The sequence below is a fragment of the Panthera uncia genome, chromosome B1, assembly GCF_023721935.1.
Source record: "Panthera uncia isolate 11264 chromosome B1, Puncia_PCG_1.0, whole genome shotgun sequence".
NCBI lineage: Eukaryota > Metazoa > Chordata > Mammalia > Carnivora > Felidae > Panthera > Panthera uncia.
Genome location: NC_064811.1, coordinates 35,522,434 through 35,541,007, shown reverse-complemented (window position 1 = coordinate 35,541,007; position 18,574 = coordinate 35,522,434).

Genomic DNA, 18,574 nt, shown 5'->3' with positions numbered 1-18,574 from the left:
CTACTCTATGGGCATTCCAGAAAAGCCAGTGTGGCTCTCATCATTTCTTCCAATAGTTACTTTTTTGCATGTTTAGTTGTCTACTGCAACAATGGCCTAAAATCCAGACTGTACTTTTTCCTATGAACTACATTTACTCAACTATCCCAAGTTGCATAGCTTAGATTTATTTTCTATAACTTCAGAGGAACAAATTACTAAATTATAGAGTGTTAACTAAGTATGTAATAGCTTTCAATGTTACCATACACAAGAATACATACTTGCTAATTCCAATTTCAAGAGAAAATCGTTTAATCAAGTCCCCTTAAGGATTCCGATGGAATTGGAGGATTTTCTGTTCCAGGGAGCACATCACACCTCTGTGCACTTTTAAATAACCAGATATGTTGCAGATATGGTGTTGTTCTTGCCCGTATGTCTTTGGATCCTAATCCAGGGAAAAACCCAGATTATAATCCTTTCATTCCAAGGAACTGAAAATTTTTAAAAGCAATAGTAGAACAAGCATGAAGAAGTTAACAGTCAGAGCCAATTTTCTAGCAGAAATCAGAATTAAAAAAATAGTGGACATATGGCTTAGAGACATATGGCACACCATTTTAAGTTAACAACCTAGATAAGGGAAAGAAGAATTATTTCAGCTTTCAGGTCTCAGGACATTGTCCCTCCAATTTCAATGAAATATACACATATGAAAGTAAAGAGATTTAAATTATTTATCTTTTTAACTTCTTATGGTGAAAATATTTTTGCATGACAGATTTTTATCAGTCTTTTTTCAAGCTATTTGTTACAAATGTGGATAGTATTTTATACTAACCTGGTAAAAAAAAAAAAAAAAAAAAAAAAAAAAAAAAACAAGAAGAAGAAGAAGAAGAAGAAAAAGAAGGTGTAACTAGGACTTTTCCTTTGGGTAACAGGCTGTAAGCCAGCTGCTTCTCTGAGGCCCTATTTCAAGGCCTTCTGATAAGCAAGGGAGATCCATCTTTACAGGTTACCAATAGTTCTGCCTTCCCATCTGGAATTATCTGAAAATAATAGATTTTATCAAGCGTAAAGTGGCAATTTTTCCTTTTGATAAGAAATCTCAGAATATATTCAGACTTGAAGCTAGCCAAGAAGTAAACTTAACCACATTCTCACCATAAAAACAACTGCTTCCCAAAGATCCACATGCAATTAATAAGGTAAACAAAGCATCCCCATTATGGTAGTGGGAATTCTTACCAAACAAAAATAGTTTTGAACTTACAATCTGACTCTTCAAACTGTTAGGATTCTGCTCAGCCTGATACATTCAATGATAAGAAATTCATAATGAGCTTGTTGAGAGTAACAATTTTATCACAGTCAAATCTCTAAAGGAATTCAAAGGGGGTTCTATTTGCCACTTCTTCCCAAACACATTGAACACACCCTTGATTTTCTGCCTTCCTTCCTCCAGAATTCCTTCTTTCCACCAGCTTTGCCTGTCCAAGGTCCACCTGGAACTCAAAACACAAGAATGGTTCCACCTTTGCTATGAAACCATATCATTTTTGAGAGATATTTCTCTTTCTAAACACTCTGGGACACCTAGTCTCCCTCAAATTATTCATGCTCTGTACAGAGCCTAAATATATATCAAATTCTGTCTCATTCCTCTATATATGCACAGTACTCAGAACAGAGTTCTACACACAGTAGATGATTATGAACAATATTTTTTCAACAATTCCACTTTAAGACAATATTATATGAGGGTTAACAGCAGAATTCTGAAATCCTATTGCCTCATTTTGAAACCTGGTGCCACCATTTATTCATTATGTGACTTTGAACAAAGTACTTAATTGTCATGCACCCAGGTTTCTCCACCTATAAAATGGATATGATAAACATAGATCCCTGTGAGGGTTGATGTGAGAATGAAATGAGTTACCACATACATATGCCTTTGCACGAAGTATATGTTTTACGAGTGCTAGAAATTACTGAAGAAAGGAACAGCTTCTATATGAAGCTCTGACATGTGCCAAAGTGCTCTATGTAAGTTATCTCATATAATATCCAGAAAAATATGCTGAGTTGGATAACAGTATTATTCTAAAGAGAAAAAAGTTGATGATCAGAGGACACAAAAAATAGGGGAGTAAATAGTAGAATTAGGATTGAGTCTACATGTTTGACCACAAAGTGCCACCCCTTTTGTCTATAACATTGATACCTCTGAGTATATATTGGGTACTGAGGTCTAAAGTTTATAGCATTGTCTACATGTATCACATCATAATGATTCTTGCACAGTCAGGGGTATTATTATTTTTGTTTTACTCATGAGAAGACTAATGTTTATAAAAACTAGTTTCGAAATTCAAAACTCTAGTATCTTTCAGAGATGAGATCATGAATGGAGTCTAAGTCTCAAGCCAGTACACCTTCTGGGACATGAGGTGTGATTAGGGATCTTCTGCTTGTACATTATCTGTGAACACTTTTCTACTATCCATTTAGCGAGAGTGAGCACCTTACATTTCCCCCTGAGAATATGAGCATATCTTACCTGCATTGTGCAAAGCTCCCAACAATGACTGATTTCTTCTCTTAGAGCACATGGAGCTCAACCATCACAGCAGTGTCTTGTTTTGCATATTCTCGAGCTCCTTAACTTCTCCTGGCAGGTATTTTATGACTCGTCTCATCTGTCATCATCTGAAAAGCTTGTCACAAGCTTTTGTGAATCGTAAAAGACCTAAAACATTTGTGCGGGAGTGGCCATCTACTTCTTTACTCTTGCACACACAGCTGGTTTTGCAGCCAGACCACATTGTCAGAAGCTGCATTTAGTTGCCAACTGTATCAAGCAAGCCCATGCCCTATTTGTAGAATTCTTAGATACACCCATGTGGGTAAGAAACATGCAAAATCATATTTTTAAAATCTAGAATCTATAAACAGGAGGCACATGAAGGTATTCTTGTGTGATTAAGGACTTTTAAAGGCAGAAAAAGAACAAATTTCGTTAGTAACAGAAAATCTATTATAAGTAATAATTAATCATGGTTCTTAAAAATAAAGAAGTTCAGAGACATTAATATTTCATTCTTAAAATTTTCTTACAACAAAAATAATCTGAGAAAACACTTTTTGTTCAGCTTATTAACAATTTCTTTCTTACTCTTATTATCTTGACTGCCAATAACCTTCAATATACAGGAAATTTCTCATATTTCTGCTTCCTTATATGTCAACTCATGCCAAAGTTTTCTTTTTTATTTTTTTTTATTTTTTTTAATGTTTATTTATTTTTGAAGGAGAAAGACAGAGTGTGAGTGGGGGAGGGGCAGAGAAAGAGACCCAGAATCCAAAGCAGGCTCCAGGCTCCCAGCTGTCAGCACAGAGCCCAATGAGGGGCTCGAACTCACAAACCGCAAGATCATGACGTGAGCCAAAGTTGGCTCTCAACCGACTGAGCCACCCAGGTACCCCTTTATGTTGTTGTTGTTGCTGTTGTTTTTGTTTTGTTTTGTTTTGTTTTGTTTTCAAAGTTGTTTTAATCTCTGACCAATGGTTAATATTTGGTATCATCTCTATGGGTGTGTGTGTGTGAGTGTGTGTGTGTGTGTGTATTTAAATATATATGATGTCGTTTAAGCGTCCGACTTAGGCTCAGGTCATGATCTCGTCGTCGGTGAGTTCCAGCCCAGCGTCAGGCTCTGTGCTGACAGCTAGAGCCTGGAGCCTGCCTGGGATTTTGTGTCTTCCCCTCTCTCTGCCTCTCCCATGCTCATGCTCTGTCTCTCTCTGTCTCTCAATAATAAATAAATGCTAAAAAAAAATTTAAATATATGTGATGTAAAAATACTTAGAAAATGCAAAAAATGACTGCAATTTTCTCATTACTATCATAATGGTTTTATATGGTGGCATGAAAAAGAATAACACAATTTAGGAAACATGTTGTGAATGTTGATTGAGGTGTTAATGATTGAATTTCTTTCATTAAAATAGCTATTGGTTTGTTTTTTTAACTCCCTTCAAAAACACTTATCAGCCAGGGTGACAACTCCATTAACATTTATTATATATAGCCCTCTAATTTAAAGTAATTCTTGTTAATGGTTTTTCAATTTGTTTCCCTTTTTACAAATGTGACCAAGCTATGGGGCACCTGGGTGGCTTAAGTATCTGACTCTTGGTTTTGGCTCAGATCATGATCTCATGGTTTGTGAGATGGAGCCTCATGTGAGGTTCTGAGCTGACAACTCTCTCTCTCTCTCTCTCTCTCTCCCCTCTCCTGCTCGCATTCTCTCTCTCTCAGAATAAATTTGGTGCACCTGTGTGGCTCAGTCTGTTAAGCATAGGACTTTGGCTCAGGTCATGATCTCACATTTTGTGAGTTTGAGCCCTGCATCGGGCTCAGTGCTGACCACTCAGAGCCTGGAGCCTGCTTCAGATTCTGTGTCTCCGTCTCTCCCTGCCCCTCCCCCACTTTCTCTTTCTCTCTCTCTCTCTCTCTCTCTCTCTTTCTCTCTCTCTCAAAAATAAATAAACAATAGAAAAATGTTTTAAAATAAATTAATTAAAAAAATCAAATGCATTCAAGCCAAAATAATATATAGTGAACTAATTCAAATAGAAAGTCTCTAGGTATTGTAATAATTCTTCACATTTATGTGCAGCAATGTCTTTCTTCCAAGAGAGTCCCTTGATACACAAGTGTATTCAGAGATCTCAAACACGCTAATATCTCTAGTCCCCAACCATTTTGCCTCACTCAAATTACCCTCTCATCTCTCATGAAAGTATGGACACTCTTGAGTTGAAATAATAAAAATAGAATAAATAACAAACCCTGCTTATACAAAATATGTCTCATTTCAAGTTGGACTAAAATCAAATTAATCTAATTTCTGTTTCCATAGTTTTGCCTTTTCCAGAATGTAAATAAACGGAATCATATAATACATAGGCTTATGAGTCAGGCTTCTTGTACTTAATGCATTCAGTATGTTGCTGCAAATACTAACAGTCTGTTTCTTTTTGTTGTTGAAAGCTATTCAACCCTATGGATGTGCTACAGTTTGTATAGCCATTCAACAGTCGGTCGATATTTGGGGTTATTTCATTTTGGAGGAGGTTGCTGTTGCTTCTAATTAACATAGCACGGAAAGGGAAAATTTTACTTTGTAGATGGAATGTTAACAAAGTGATCAAAGTTAGCCTCATTAGTGACTTCATGCTGATATTATGTTGATATCATATCCGTATATGATATTATGGGAAGTGCACTGCACCACTGTGGTCTTCTTCCCCAAAATCCATATCCTTTGGCTAATCATGGGAAAATATCAAACAACCCCAAATTTAGGGACATTCTACAAAATATCTGACCAGTACTCCTCCACACTTTTAAGGTCATGAAAAACAAGGAAAGACTCAAAGTTTGTCACAGACTGAAGGAGACTAAGCAAACATGATCACATGATCGCTAAATGCTAGGTGTCACCCTGTATGAGATCCTGATACAGAAAAAGGGACACACTGGAAAATCTGGTGAAATTAAGTCTGTATTTTAGCTAATAGTATTGTACTAATGTTATTTCTTAGTTTTAACAAATGTGACATGGCTGTGTAAGATATTAACATTAGGGGAAATTACGGAAGATAAATCAGAACACTGTACTTTCTTGGCAACACTTTTGCAAATCTAAAATTCTTTCAAAATAAAATGTTTTTCATAATTAAAAAAAATCACATTTCTAATTGTTTTCCCTTCTAAAGAAACTTATCAAAAACTTTAAAAATAAAAGAGCAATAAATAAAACTAAGACAATCAGGAGAAAGAAGCAAATAAAACAAAAAGCAGAAATAGATGAACTAGAAGAAAAGAATAGCACAACTAATAAATCTAGCTTTATCCCTTTGAGAAAAAAATACAAAATAAATACAGCTCTAGTATCTTTAATCTTATATGAACAGAACCTATAAATATCCATTATATATAATATATAATGGTTAGATTATATATACCATAACATGTAAGTCCTAATACATTTTGTATATGTATGTGTGTATGTATGTATCACATAGTGTGTGTGTGTGTATAAACAGAAACAATTATATATAATTGGTTCTGTTTCTCTAAACATTAATCTCTGACTAATACAGATTTTTGTACTGTGAGTGGCTCTAGAAGAGCAGAAGATATATCTATATATATCTATATCTATATAGATATCTAGATAGATATAGATATGGATATACATAGATATCTAGATATTTAGATAGATATAGGTATAGATCTATAGATATATAGATAGATGATATAGATATAGATGATATAGAGATATAGATATAGATATAGATATAGATATAGATATAGATATACACACTATGTCATATATATATAAAGAGATATACTATGAGGGCCTAGTCCATGCACTTATGAAGGATGAGACATCTCAAGATCTGCCATCTGCAAGCTGGAGACCCAGGAAAGCCAATAGTGTGATTCAGTCCAGTACCGAAGCCTTGAGAGCCAGGAGAGTCAATGGTGTAAATCCTAATCCAAGGTCCACAGAAGATAAAATGAGATGTCTCACTTCAACAGTGAAGCAAAAAAGGGAGCAAACTCTTCCCTCCTCTGTCTGTTGTTTCATCCAATCCCTCAAAGGGTTGGATGATGTGCACCAACACTGGGAAGGGTGCTCTACTGAGCTCACCATTTTAAATGCTAATCTCATCCAGAAGCAGCCTCACAGACACCCAAAAATAATGTTTAATATAGGAACCCTCTGGTCTAAGTTGACACGTAAGATTAATCATCACACATCCAAAGATCCCAGATGCATACAGAGATGCTCAGAAATTTTAAGAAAACAACCTCAATAAAACTATATGTAACTCAGGGATTTGGTTGCCCTTTCGTATCTATTTTGAATTGTTCCCACCCTCGTTATCTGCTCTGCGGAATAAAAAACATCAGCTATCAAAACTTCTGTAAATTCACAGGGAGCCAGAATTTTTTACTGTGACCTCTGGTTATGACTTCTGACTTATCTCTGTAATGTCTTTTGATTCACCTAGGTAATGAAGTCATTTCATTTGTTTGTTTGCTTTTCATTTGTTTTTCTTAATCTGTAATAGACTAGTCACTCAAATAAAGTATGTGTGTGTGTGGAAGACTATTATTAAAAGTGCTAGAAACAAGCGTAGGAGTTTACATTGCAACAACTCAAGTAATTTAAAATCTTGTGGTGATGAATCCGGGTACTAAAAGCCTCCAGAACATTTTCTCAATTCAATTCCCTGCTTTCTAGAAGCCTTCTCTGACAATAGGTCATCCTCTCTCCTTTGTCCCCTCTTCTCTGTTTTGTCCTTCCTCATCCCTACTAGCACTCATTTATGAGAGAAGAGCTTAGCAACTTGTCTCATTGCCTTGGCCCCTGATGACTCCCTGACCTGATGGCCTCATCTTCCCATGGCTGCTCCCTTCCCCTGCGTGTGGTTCAAGACAGGTCCCTCAGCTGGAGGAATGCTACATGTGAAAAAATTCTTCATTCCCCACAGCTGGTTGAGTCCAGAAGCCAAGTGTCAGTTAACTTAAAAAACGAAGTGCAGGGGCGCCTGGGTGGCTCAGTCGGTTGGGCGTCCGACTTCGGCTCAGGCCATGATCTTGCGGTCCATGAGTTCGAGCCCCGCGTCGGGCTCTGTGCTGACAGCTCGGAGCCTGGAGCCTGTTTCGGATTCTGTCTCCCTCTCTCTGACCCTCCCCCGTTCATGCTCTGTCTCTCCCTGTCTCAAAAATAAATAAAATGTTAAAAAAAAAAATTAAAAAAAAATTAAAAAAAAAAAACAACGAAGTGCATGTTAAAGCATTAAGAACACAGGAATAGAAGGAGGGGAGGAGCTGGAAGTTAAACTAAAACAAACAAAAACAAAGGTGAGATTCAATGTCATAAAATGTTAATTTGTTGGTTTGGGTTTTATTGTACAAGTATAGAAAAAGTGAATAAGCCTGAAGGAAGAAACAAGAGGAGAGAGAGAGCAGGGCAAGAGAAAATTGGGAGAACAAGATTGTTAGGAAAAATAAAGATACGACAGGCACATAATGGGTGTATCCATGTAGAGCCCGAGGCCTTGAGAATAATCGGTTTCTATTTACTCCAGAAACCTAATGTGCCCACCATTCTCTTACAGCAACTTGACTTCTCTGCACAGTCCTGGAGATAGACATAGCCTAAGTTTATGCGGCTGGGAGAAACCTGTTACGGTGATTGATATCTTCTACACTTGTAACTTCCCCTGCAAGTCACAAAAGCCACACTAGCTGGTTAAAGCAGCATCTTAACTGCAAATAACTACATATGAAATCACCGTGATGTGTAACCTTTGATGAACAGAATTAAAAGTTTTTATGTCCAATATTTCAGTGAAGTAACAGGGAGTGTAACTTATGATCACAATCCATTTGAATTAATCTGGGGGTCTTTATTAAATAATCCCGAAAGTGACAATTTATTTCACTTTTCCCTGTGAGAATTCTTTTCAAAACTAACAGAAAAATAACTATGTCAAAACAGCATTTTCTATCTTCAAATAAGTTAAAATGTAGTCTTAACTTGCACGGTCAATTCTATCTCAGCCCTGTGTCAACAGCATACACAAAGTCTGTCTCATGAAATAGAATGTTAAACATTTATTAGATTTTTCCTTGAAGCATGAAATTTACATTTATCTTCCAGATTTTTTAAATTGCTAGGCTTGTTTTGATGAGAAAAAAGTTTCACCCTGATTTCCCCTTTTTTGCGATCATCATACGCTTGAATTTTCAACGCACGCGTTTTAGAAAAAGCCAATTTATTTCATCTCAGTCAATTGGACACAATGTGTCATCAGTTCTCCTAGAGTGGGATTTTGGGTTTTTTTCATCACCAGGTTAATCCTCAGAGACCTGAAGAGCAAGCCTGAATTTTCATCTCACTGGCATATTCAACCAAAACAGTAAGCAGCAAGAGGTTTCAACTGAAAGATACTGAAACTCGCCACATCCATAAATGTCCATCTAAGATACAATTTAATGCTGAATACATAGCCTCCCACCCACTATTTCCCTTTCAACGTATACTCTCATTCATGTGCAATCTCTGAAGTCATGTCTTAAGATAGATAAAAAAGTGTGCTTACCACTTTTCTACTTATAAATTTATATATGTATGCCAATTCTATCAAGTGACTTGAATGGAATTATCGTATCTTTAGAAATCATTTATTATGAATTAATCTACCACATATATTTTAAAATACATACTAGGTAACACTTTTTGAATATGTAAAACATGCTTTCATGCTAACACTGTTCATGCTAAAAGGCTTTTGACTAAACTGAATGACTTAAGACCAGGTTCAAATTTCTTTTGTAACATTTAACACTTTTTAAGATTTTTATTTTAATACCGTTAATGTACAGTGTTATATTAGTTTCAGGTCTACAATACAGTGATTTAATAATTCCATACATCACACAGTGCTCATGATGACAAGTGAACTCCATAATCCCTGTCACCTCTTTATCCTATCCCTTCACCCACATCCCCTCTGGTAACCATCAATTTGTTCTCTCTAGCTAAGAGTCAGTTTCTTGGCTTCTGTCTGTCTGTCTCTCTCTCTCTCTTATTTCCCTTACTCCATTGTTTTCTTTAATTTTTTTTTTAAGTTTATTTTGAGAGAGAGAGAGAGAGCATGAGTTGGGAAGGGGCAGGGAGAGAAGAAGAGAGAATCCTAAGCAGGCTCCATGCTGTCAGCACAGAGCCCAGCTTGGGGCTCAATCCCATGAACTGTGAGATCATGACCTGAGGTGAAATCAAGAGTTGGATGCTTAACTGGCTAAGCTGGACACCCAGGTGTCCCTTTTTAATTTTAATTTAATTTTTATTTAAATTTTAGTTAATATACAGTGCAAAATTGGTTTCCGGAGTAGAATTCACTGAATTATCACTTCCATAAAACACCTAGGGTTCCTCACAAACACTGCCCTCTTTGTTTTGTTTCTTAAGTTCCATGTATGAGTGAAATCATATGGTATTTGTCCTATTTCGCTGACCATTATACTCTCTAGCTCCATCTACGTCCTTGGAAATGGCAATGTTTGATTCTTTTTTTTTTTTTTTATGGCTGAATAATATTCTATTCTATTGACCGTGCAAGTTAAGACTACATTTTAACTTATTTGAAGATAGAAAATGCTGTTTCGAAATAGTTATTTCTCTGTTAGTTTTGAAAAGAATTCTCACAGGGAAAAGTGAAATAAATTGTCACTTTCAGGATTATTTAATAAAGACCCCCAGATTAATTCAAATGGATTGTGATCATAAGTTACACTCCCTGTTACTTCACTGAAATATTGGACATAAAAACTTTTAATTCTGTTCATCAAAGGTTACACATCACAATAGAATATTGTGTGAATAATATTCTCTGAATAATATTCTATTAGAATATTCTAATATATAATATTCTATATATAATATTCTAATATATATATATATATTTCACATATTCTTTATCCATTCATCAATCAATGGACACTTGGGCTGCTTCTATATCTTGGCTATTGTGCATAAAGCTGCTATAAACTTAGGGGTGCGTGTATCCCTTTGAATTAATGTTTTTGTATTCTTTGGGTAAATAGTAATGCCTTTTCTGGATCATAGGGTAGTTCTATCTTTAACGTTTTGAGGAACTTCTATACTTTTTCCCACAATGGCTGCACCAGTTTGCATTCCCTATGTGCAAATCTACACATGTGCAACAGCGTACAAATGTGCCTTTTTTCTCCACATCTATCTTGTGTTGTTGATTTTAACCATTCTGACAGGTGTGAGGTAATATCTTATGGTAGTTTGATTTGCATTTTTCTGATGGTAGGTAATGATGAGAGTCTTTTCATGTGTCTGTTGGCCATCTGTGTGTCTTTGGAGAGATGTCTGTTCATGTCTTCTGCCCATGTTTTTAATTGGATTATTTGTGTTTGGGGTGTTGAGTGTTATAAGTTCTTTATATATTTTGGATACTAACCCTTTATCAGGTAAGTCTTTTGAAAATATCTTCTCCTAGTCCATGGATTTCCTTTTACCGTTAACATTTTTTACATTATGACTCCAACATAACTGTGCAAGGTTATTTCCTATAATTCCCATGAATTTACACTTAATTTTATTTAAACTAGTCTGCTAGCAATCCTCTCAAAACACCTGGCTATTTCCCACCACCTGCTTTTATCCATGTTCTTCTCCCATTTGAGTAATCTACTTACTTCCTTTCTGCTTAATTAAATTTGACACATACTTCCAGACTTAAGTCTATTTCCAGCTCTTTAGGTTGTCTTTTTTTTTTTTCTTTTTTTGAATCATGTCTCTCTCTGTCTTTTTTTTTTTAAATCATTTCAGGTGAAGTGATCTCAATTTTTTCTGAAATCATCTAAATATTATAACCATCAAAAACACGTTACATTTGTTGCTGTGTTGGTTCCTCGCACGGAGAGTATAGAGCCCACTTGCAGTTCTCTCTCTATTCCTCTCTCTGCCCCTCCCCTGTGTGTGCACTCACTCTCTCTCAAAACAAATAAATAAACTTCAAAAAAATAAATAAATATGCGTTGCTGTATTATTCCAAATTGACCAGAGAAGATTTTCACCAAACTTAGGTGTGAAAGCTGTGACAGGCTGGTACCGGCTACTTGTCCTGCACAAATCTTAGGACTTCATGGAACCATCCTCTAGAGACCTGCCATCATATTGCACAGCAGCTGAAACTAGGGTATTAATGTGCACCAGTACCTTACCCATAGTACCAGTATCCTGTACCAGTAATGCAGGCTCTGTGGCAGATGGAAATTAACTATGGGAAAAAGAAGAAGGTGAGGGTAGTATAAAAAGATAGGCATCATTTCCCTGGATACCCGGAACAGAACTCTCACGAAGTTCATGTCTGTATGTATGCCATTAGTGCTAAATATACCTGGGACAGAGAAAATATATGATGGTTCCAAAATGGTTTCCAAATTTCACATAAAAGCTCACAAATGTAGACATTTTGAATTGAAGGAAGAGGATAGTAATTACCTAACTTCGGATGGCTCTTTCTTTTTCTCTTCGGTGATACTGAACATTTATTAAAGGCTCATATAGATACCCTTAGAGAGCAATAATATTAACAGAATAGGCATATAGAATCACAGACTAATCAAAATATTTCCACAAGGAAAATACCTACTCCAAGAGAGAACTAAATATGCAGTGGTTTAGGAGGAACACATGAAAACTCCATTTATTCATTTAGTCATAAATTCATTATGCAAATACATTAAGTGCACATTATCATATACCAGGCACTCTGCTTAGAACTGAGTTGTTGTTGTTGTTGTTGTTGTTTTTAAGTTTATTTATTTATTTTGAGAGAGAGAGAAAGAACGAGCAGGGGAGGAGCTGAAGGAGAGAGAGAGAATCCCAAGCAGGCTTCTCACTTGTCAGCACAGAGCCCGACATTGGGCTCAATCCCATGAACCTTGAGATCATGACCTGAGCAGAAACCAGGAGTGGGACATTTAACTAACTGAGCCATCCAAGCGCCCCAAAGTGAGGTTTTGTTTTTGTTTATTTTTTTTAAATTGTATCCTAACTCTGTCTCCTCATTGTAAAACGGAGATGCTATTTACCTCTTTTTTAGTTTTCTATTGTGAACTTTAAAAATTACCACAAACTTAATGACTTAAACAACACAACTTTATCTTTTTTTTTGTCAAATTTTTTAAGGTTTTTTTTTTGTTTGTTTGTTTGTTTGTTTTGTTTTTTAGAAAGAAACAGAGTGTGAGCAGGGGAGGGGCAGAGAGAGGGAGACACAGAATCTGAAGCAGGCTCCAGGCTTTGAACTGTCAGCACAGAGCCCAACCCGGGGCTCAAGCTCACAAACTGTGAGATAATGACCTGAGCCAAAGTCGGACGCTTAACCAACTGAGCCACCCAGGCACCCTACAGCACAACTTTATCTTATAGTTAGTTCCATAGATCAGAGGTTGAACATGGATCTCACCAGGCTAAAACCAAGGTGTTAGCTGGTCTGTATTCCTTCCTGGAGGCTCTGGGGTAGAATCCCTTTCCTTGTTCTTTGGATTCTTAGAAGATTCATTTCCCTGCAAATAGAACTGAGGTCTCCATTTCCTAGCTGTTTGCCAGGTGAGAGATATTTCCAGCTTCTAGAAGTAGCTGCATGTTGGGGCTCATGGCTTTCTTCTTCCATCTCTAAAGTCAGTAATGCAGGTTGAGTCCATCCTGCTTTTTTCTTCAGTAGTCACATCTTTCTGACCTACTCTTCTGCCTTCTACCTCTAAAGGTCCACCCCGATAATCCAGGATAATCTGCCTGTTTAAAATCCTTAGCTTTAATCCCATCTGCAAAATCCCCTTCTGCCATTTAAGGTAGCAATTCACTGGTTACAGGGGACACAGGCATCTTTGGGGATCCATTCTTTAGCTCTCTTCGTGATCCTATCTTTGTTACGAATGTCAACTATGATTATTCATATAAAGCACCCAGAGCACTGGATAGCAGACAGGGAGAGTTTAAGGACTGTTACTTATCTATGGCAGTTATTGCTGTTGTTAACATTGCCATGATTGTGCCCTTGAGGATTCACATACCAGCAAGAAAAAGATTGTAATAAAATAGCAAAAATAATTGGTATCTATGAAAAATAATCCAACTGTGTATTTCAGGGCTAGATGTGTTTTTAAGCTAATCTGTTCTACAGTAGCCCATGTAGAAAGATATCCAGCCAAATGTTTTCTTAGTGTTTAACCATAATATGTGGACTGTTTTTCTCTTTGTTTTTCCCCCTGGTCTTGAAGAAACACTACCATTGGCAGGGATTGAGAATGGATACTTCCTGATAAAAATCTATAACCTAACTTTTGTTATCAGGTTATTAACATGAGCAAGGAAAGTAACAGGCCAGCAAGCATAATGAAATCCTTCACATAACCACTAGACGTATTCCCGATAGAAGACTCTGGATACAAACAAGGCATAAGACCTAAGTGTTGATAATTACTATTAGTGTAAAGTTGACATGTGTTTTCTACAAAATAAAAGCAGTCTATGAAGCTATCCATAAAAATGCAATAGAAGTTAAATAAGTACCTTTCACCCTCAGTTTTGTGGAAAAAATAAGGCCATTCTCAAAGTCATCAGATCCATTCATGATATACATTTTAATACATACATTAGTTTTTGTGGAAACTAGAATATGGTCGTGCCTTTGTGTAGCCCCATTTTACAGAAAAATAAAGAAATAAAGCGCTAGGAAATTTAAGTGAAGTTTCTAAGATTAACACTGAGTCAACACCACCACAAGAAATGAGTGAAACAATAGATATTTCTACCTCTTATCAGATGCCTAACTTGGACAATCTCATCCACTCAGCAAGAAGGCCATTAGGTTCTGCCCATATTTATAGATTGACTGAAAAGACGAGGTGGCAATTCAGTCAATAACCTTTGACACAAATTCAGACAAATCTTGTGCTCCTCACAATGACAAATTACTCTAGAAAATTAACTGTCGAAAGTGCAGCAATATGATGAAGATTGATTATTTTATTCTTGCAAGTCTGTTTTGAGTTAGAGTAACAGCCTCATTTGGACACAGATGGCACCTAAAGGGAAGGACAGATCAAGTCTTCGTCTCCGCTGAAAAGGAGAAGATGAATTTTCACAGGATAACAAAGGCGATGATTCTTTTTCCCAGAGAAGGAGCTTGTGTTCTGTGAGTGCCTCTTTAAGATTATTTTTTACAATTTCAGCAAAGAAGATCATATTTTTAAAACATTTTGCAACCACTTCTGAATGAACGCGTAAAGGCAATTTTAGCCCCTTGCTTCAACTTTTCTAAAAGAGAAGAGTTTGAGAGACTTCAACTTTGATATATTTTACTGACAAAATAAAATGATTTTAAATATTTTTAGATTACATATAGTGTTTTCATAAAGGTATATATTAGATGTGGGGATTTTTTTTTCTCCAAAGATTATAAATAATAGCCTACAGGCTAAATTCTGTGAGAAGCTTAAGTCTCTCCTTGAAATTCAGGTAGGTATATTGGAAAGGATATTAATCATTTCAGCAAAAAAGATCACTAAAACTAAAGTTTCCAGAATCTGTTATTTATTTGATTTCACACTAATATCTCTACCGCCAAGTGTCTTATAGTAAGATAGTATTTTATGGAGGAGGTATTTGAAAATTTTATAGCATCTCCCTGAAAAGTAACTGGAACCTCAGCGATGTATCACAAAAGCAGGTCTGAAGTTATTCCTCTAACGGAATGCTTCTCAATGTATCTTTGCCCCATTATAGACTTATGAAGAAAGGAGAAGAAGGGGAGAAATGAAGTCATGTCCGGGGAACACAGAGATGAGAAGCCTAAAAGTTTTGTATCTCTCTCTCTCACTTTCTCTCTCTCTCTCTCTCTCTCTCCCTCCCTCCCTCTCTCTCTCTCTCTTCCTCTGCCCCTCTCCCCCACTCGCACACTCTTTCTCTCTAAAAAAAATTAAGAAATTTAAAAAAATAATAAAACGTTGGCTATGAAAACCTACAAAGATAGGAGAAAGGCAAGAAGGTGGGGAATACAAGCAAATGACAGCACTAGTATGTATCTGCAAGACCCTGCAGAACACTCTTATGGTGTGGAGACACACATAAGAGTGTGAGGAAGGATGTGCGACCCAATTCAGAAGAAGCAAACTTCAGACAAATAAGACACTATCGCTGCCCTGTGCATTCTAGCTAATCAAGCGGAGGAATCAGGCCTTTTCAATTGCAAGGTGTCAAAGAGAGAAAGAAATGCAGCAAAGATCGTCAGGACGCATGGAATCCTGTAGTTAAAATATCTGGACGCTGGACACCTATTCCTCTGACGGGCCTGTTTGGATGGAATGTGGCCTCAGCAGTTGCTGTGGATCTTACAGGGTGCAGCTATTAGAGACCTAGTATGCTTTGGTTACTACTCAGAGGCTAGAAGAAATCACCAAAGACCCAACAATTCTCCACCTCTTTATTTGATCATCGCTTCTCAAATCAAGTGAGGCTATGGAAAGCAATATGGTATTTGCCGAAATGAGAGTGGTTAAAAAAAACAATCACCTTGTTCGTTTTACGAACTGTAGGATCTCAGGCTAATCTAATCCCCTGGAGATTATAATGCGGTAAGATTCCATCAGGGATCCAGGACTTTCACCTGAGTGAATCTTATGATTTGGCACGTCTGATAAACACAGCAGTAGAGCGTGGTGGGTCCGAGAGTCAGACAGCTATCCCACTTTTAAATACCAGTTTCACCATCTGAGAAAAAATGACTGCCTTTGGTTTGTACCTCAATTTCTTGAGTTAAAAATGGAAATGGGAAGAGTACTTGTCTGCTTGTCTTAAATTAGGTGATTTAGGGAAGGCGTTTGGCACCCCACTTGGGATAAACTCTTAATAAAATGCCATTTACTTCTATTGTTACATGGCTTGTGTTATTGATGACTTTGAATTTCTCCATAGATACTCCCGACCACCACCTTCAAGGCAAAAACACAGTAAGAAATCGACAGATTTTAATGCTTTTTTTCTCCAGTTTAATTTACCCTCCCATGGTGAATGTTTTTGGAAGACAGTTAGTGATATAATACACCAATACTAATATGTTCAATACAAACACCAAAAATCCCAGTAGTGTAGACTACTGGTAAATTTGGGTGTCATTAGAGTCATAGAAAATAATCATTAGCTTCCCAAAACAATTCATCAAAAAAGCCTTTTAAGTAACAAGTGCTTCAGGCTTTTAAAAAGTCTTATGGGGTGCCTGGGTTGCTCAGTCGGATGAGCGTCTGACTACGGCTCAGGTCATGATCTCGCGGTCTGTGAGTTCGAGCCCTGCGTCAGGCTCTATGCTGACAGCTCAGAGCCTGGAGTCTGCTTCGGATTCTGTGTCTTCCTCTGTCTCTGCCTCTCCCCTGCTCATGCTCTGTCTCTCTCTGTTTCAAAAATAAATAAAACTTTATAAATAAATATAAAAAGTCTTATGACTGGGGCACTTGGGTGACTCAGTCAGTTAAGCCCCTGACTCTGGTTTCAGCTCAGGTCATGATCTCACGGTTACCTGAGTTTGAGACCCACATCAGGCTCTGCACTGGCAGCATGGACCCTGCTTGGGATTCTCTCTCCCCCTCTCTCTCTCAGTGCCTCCCCTACCTGTGCTGTCTCTGTCTCTCCCAAAATGAATAAATAAACTCAAAAAAATAAATAAACAAAAAGTCTTTTGCCTTACTAAAAAAAAAAAAGAGAGAGAGAGAGAGAGAAGAAAGAAAAAAGATTTACACAGATCTTTTCTTGAACACAGATACTGTATTAATTATCATCCCAGTGGCGCCTGGGTGGTTCAGTCGGTTAATTGTCTGACTTCGGCTCATGTTATGATCTCACAGTTTGTGATTTCGAGCCCCATGTCGGGACTCTGTGCTGACAGCTCAGAGCCTGGATCCTGCTTCGGATTCTGTGTCTCCCTCTCTCTCTGCCCCGCCCCTGCTCATGCTCTGTCTCTCTCTGTCTCAAAAATAAATAAAACATTAAAAAAGAAAAGGTTTAAAATAAATTGTCATCCCAAAGGTTATTAGACACAGATCTCATCACGACCAACTTAGCTGGTGGCCCACATTGCCTACTTCTGATAAAATTGTCATTATCATAGCTAACTACAGTGTTAAGCAAAATTTGTACTACAAGGCTTCCTGAAGACAGAATGGTAGGCATTGATGATATATGAGAGCACGTTACATTGACTCTGGAGTTAGTGAAGTTGAATTTTGGTCCCAAGCTTGTCACTTTCCAGATGAGTGACTCGTAAACTTATGTAATTTCCTTAGCTTTAGTTTCTCCATCTGTAAAACAGAGCTAATGGTATACATTCAAAGGATTATAAATATTAAACAGGATATGGATATTAAATAAGATTATTCTAGGATAATGAATATAAAATAGATGGCACAACCTTGACGCATATCTATTCAGCAGTCTTTCAATAAATGTTTGTTAGGTAAATATTAAGGATTTTATAAAAGAAAGAACAGACTTTAAAGTGGCTGACTGATAATACATATTTAGCTATTCTTTTTCCCTAAATATCACTGAAATGAAAATAAATGGAAGGTGACTTTTGACAAAAAAAAAAAAAAAAAAAAAAAAGGGGGTGGGGCACAAAACCCAAAGGCAAAGAGAATGGAATAGAAAATATCTGTACACTTTAGAAGATGGAAAATAATGGGATGCATGATAACTGACTTAGCAGATCACAGAAAGCTGAATCTTTAGCTGGCAGAGATTCCAAGAAACATTCAAACTCACACCACAGAACCACAAAAAGCTTTTGTACATCTGAATAAGGAAGTTAAGGTTGATCAAAAACCAGAAGGACATATTGAAAAAAAAAATCTTAAAAGTGCAATTAAACCCAATGGTAGTGCAATTAAACCCAATGGTACTTTTATAACATAACC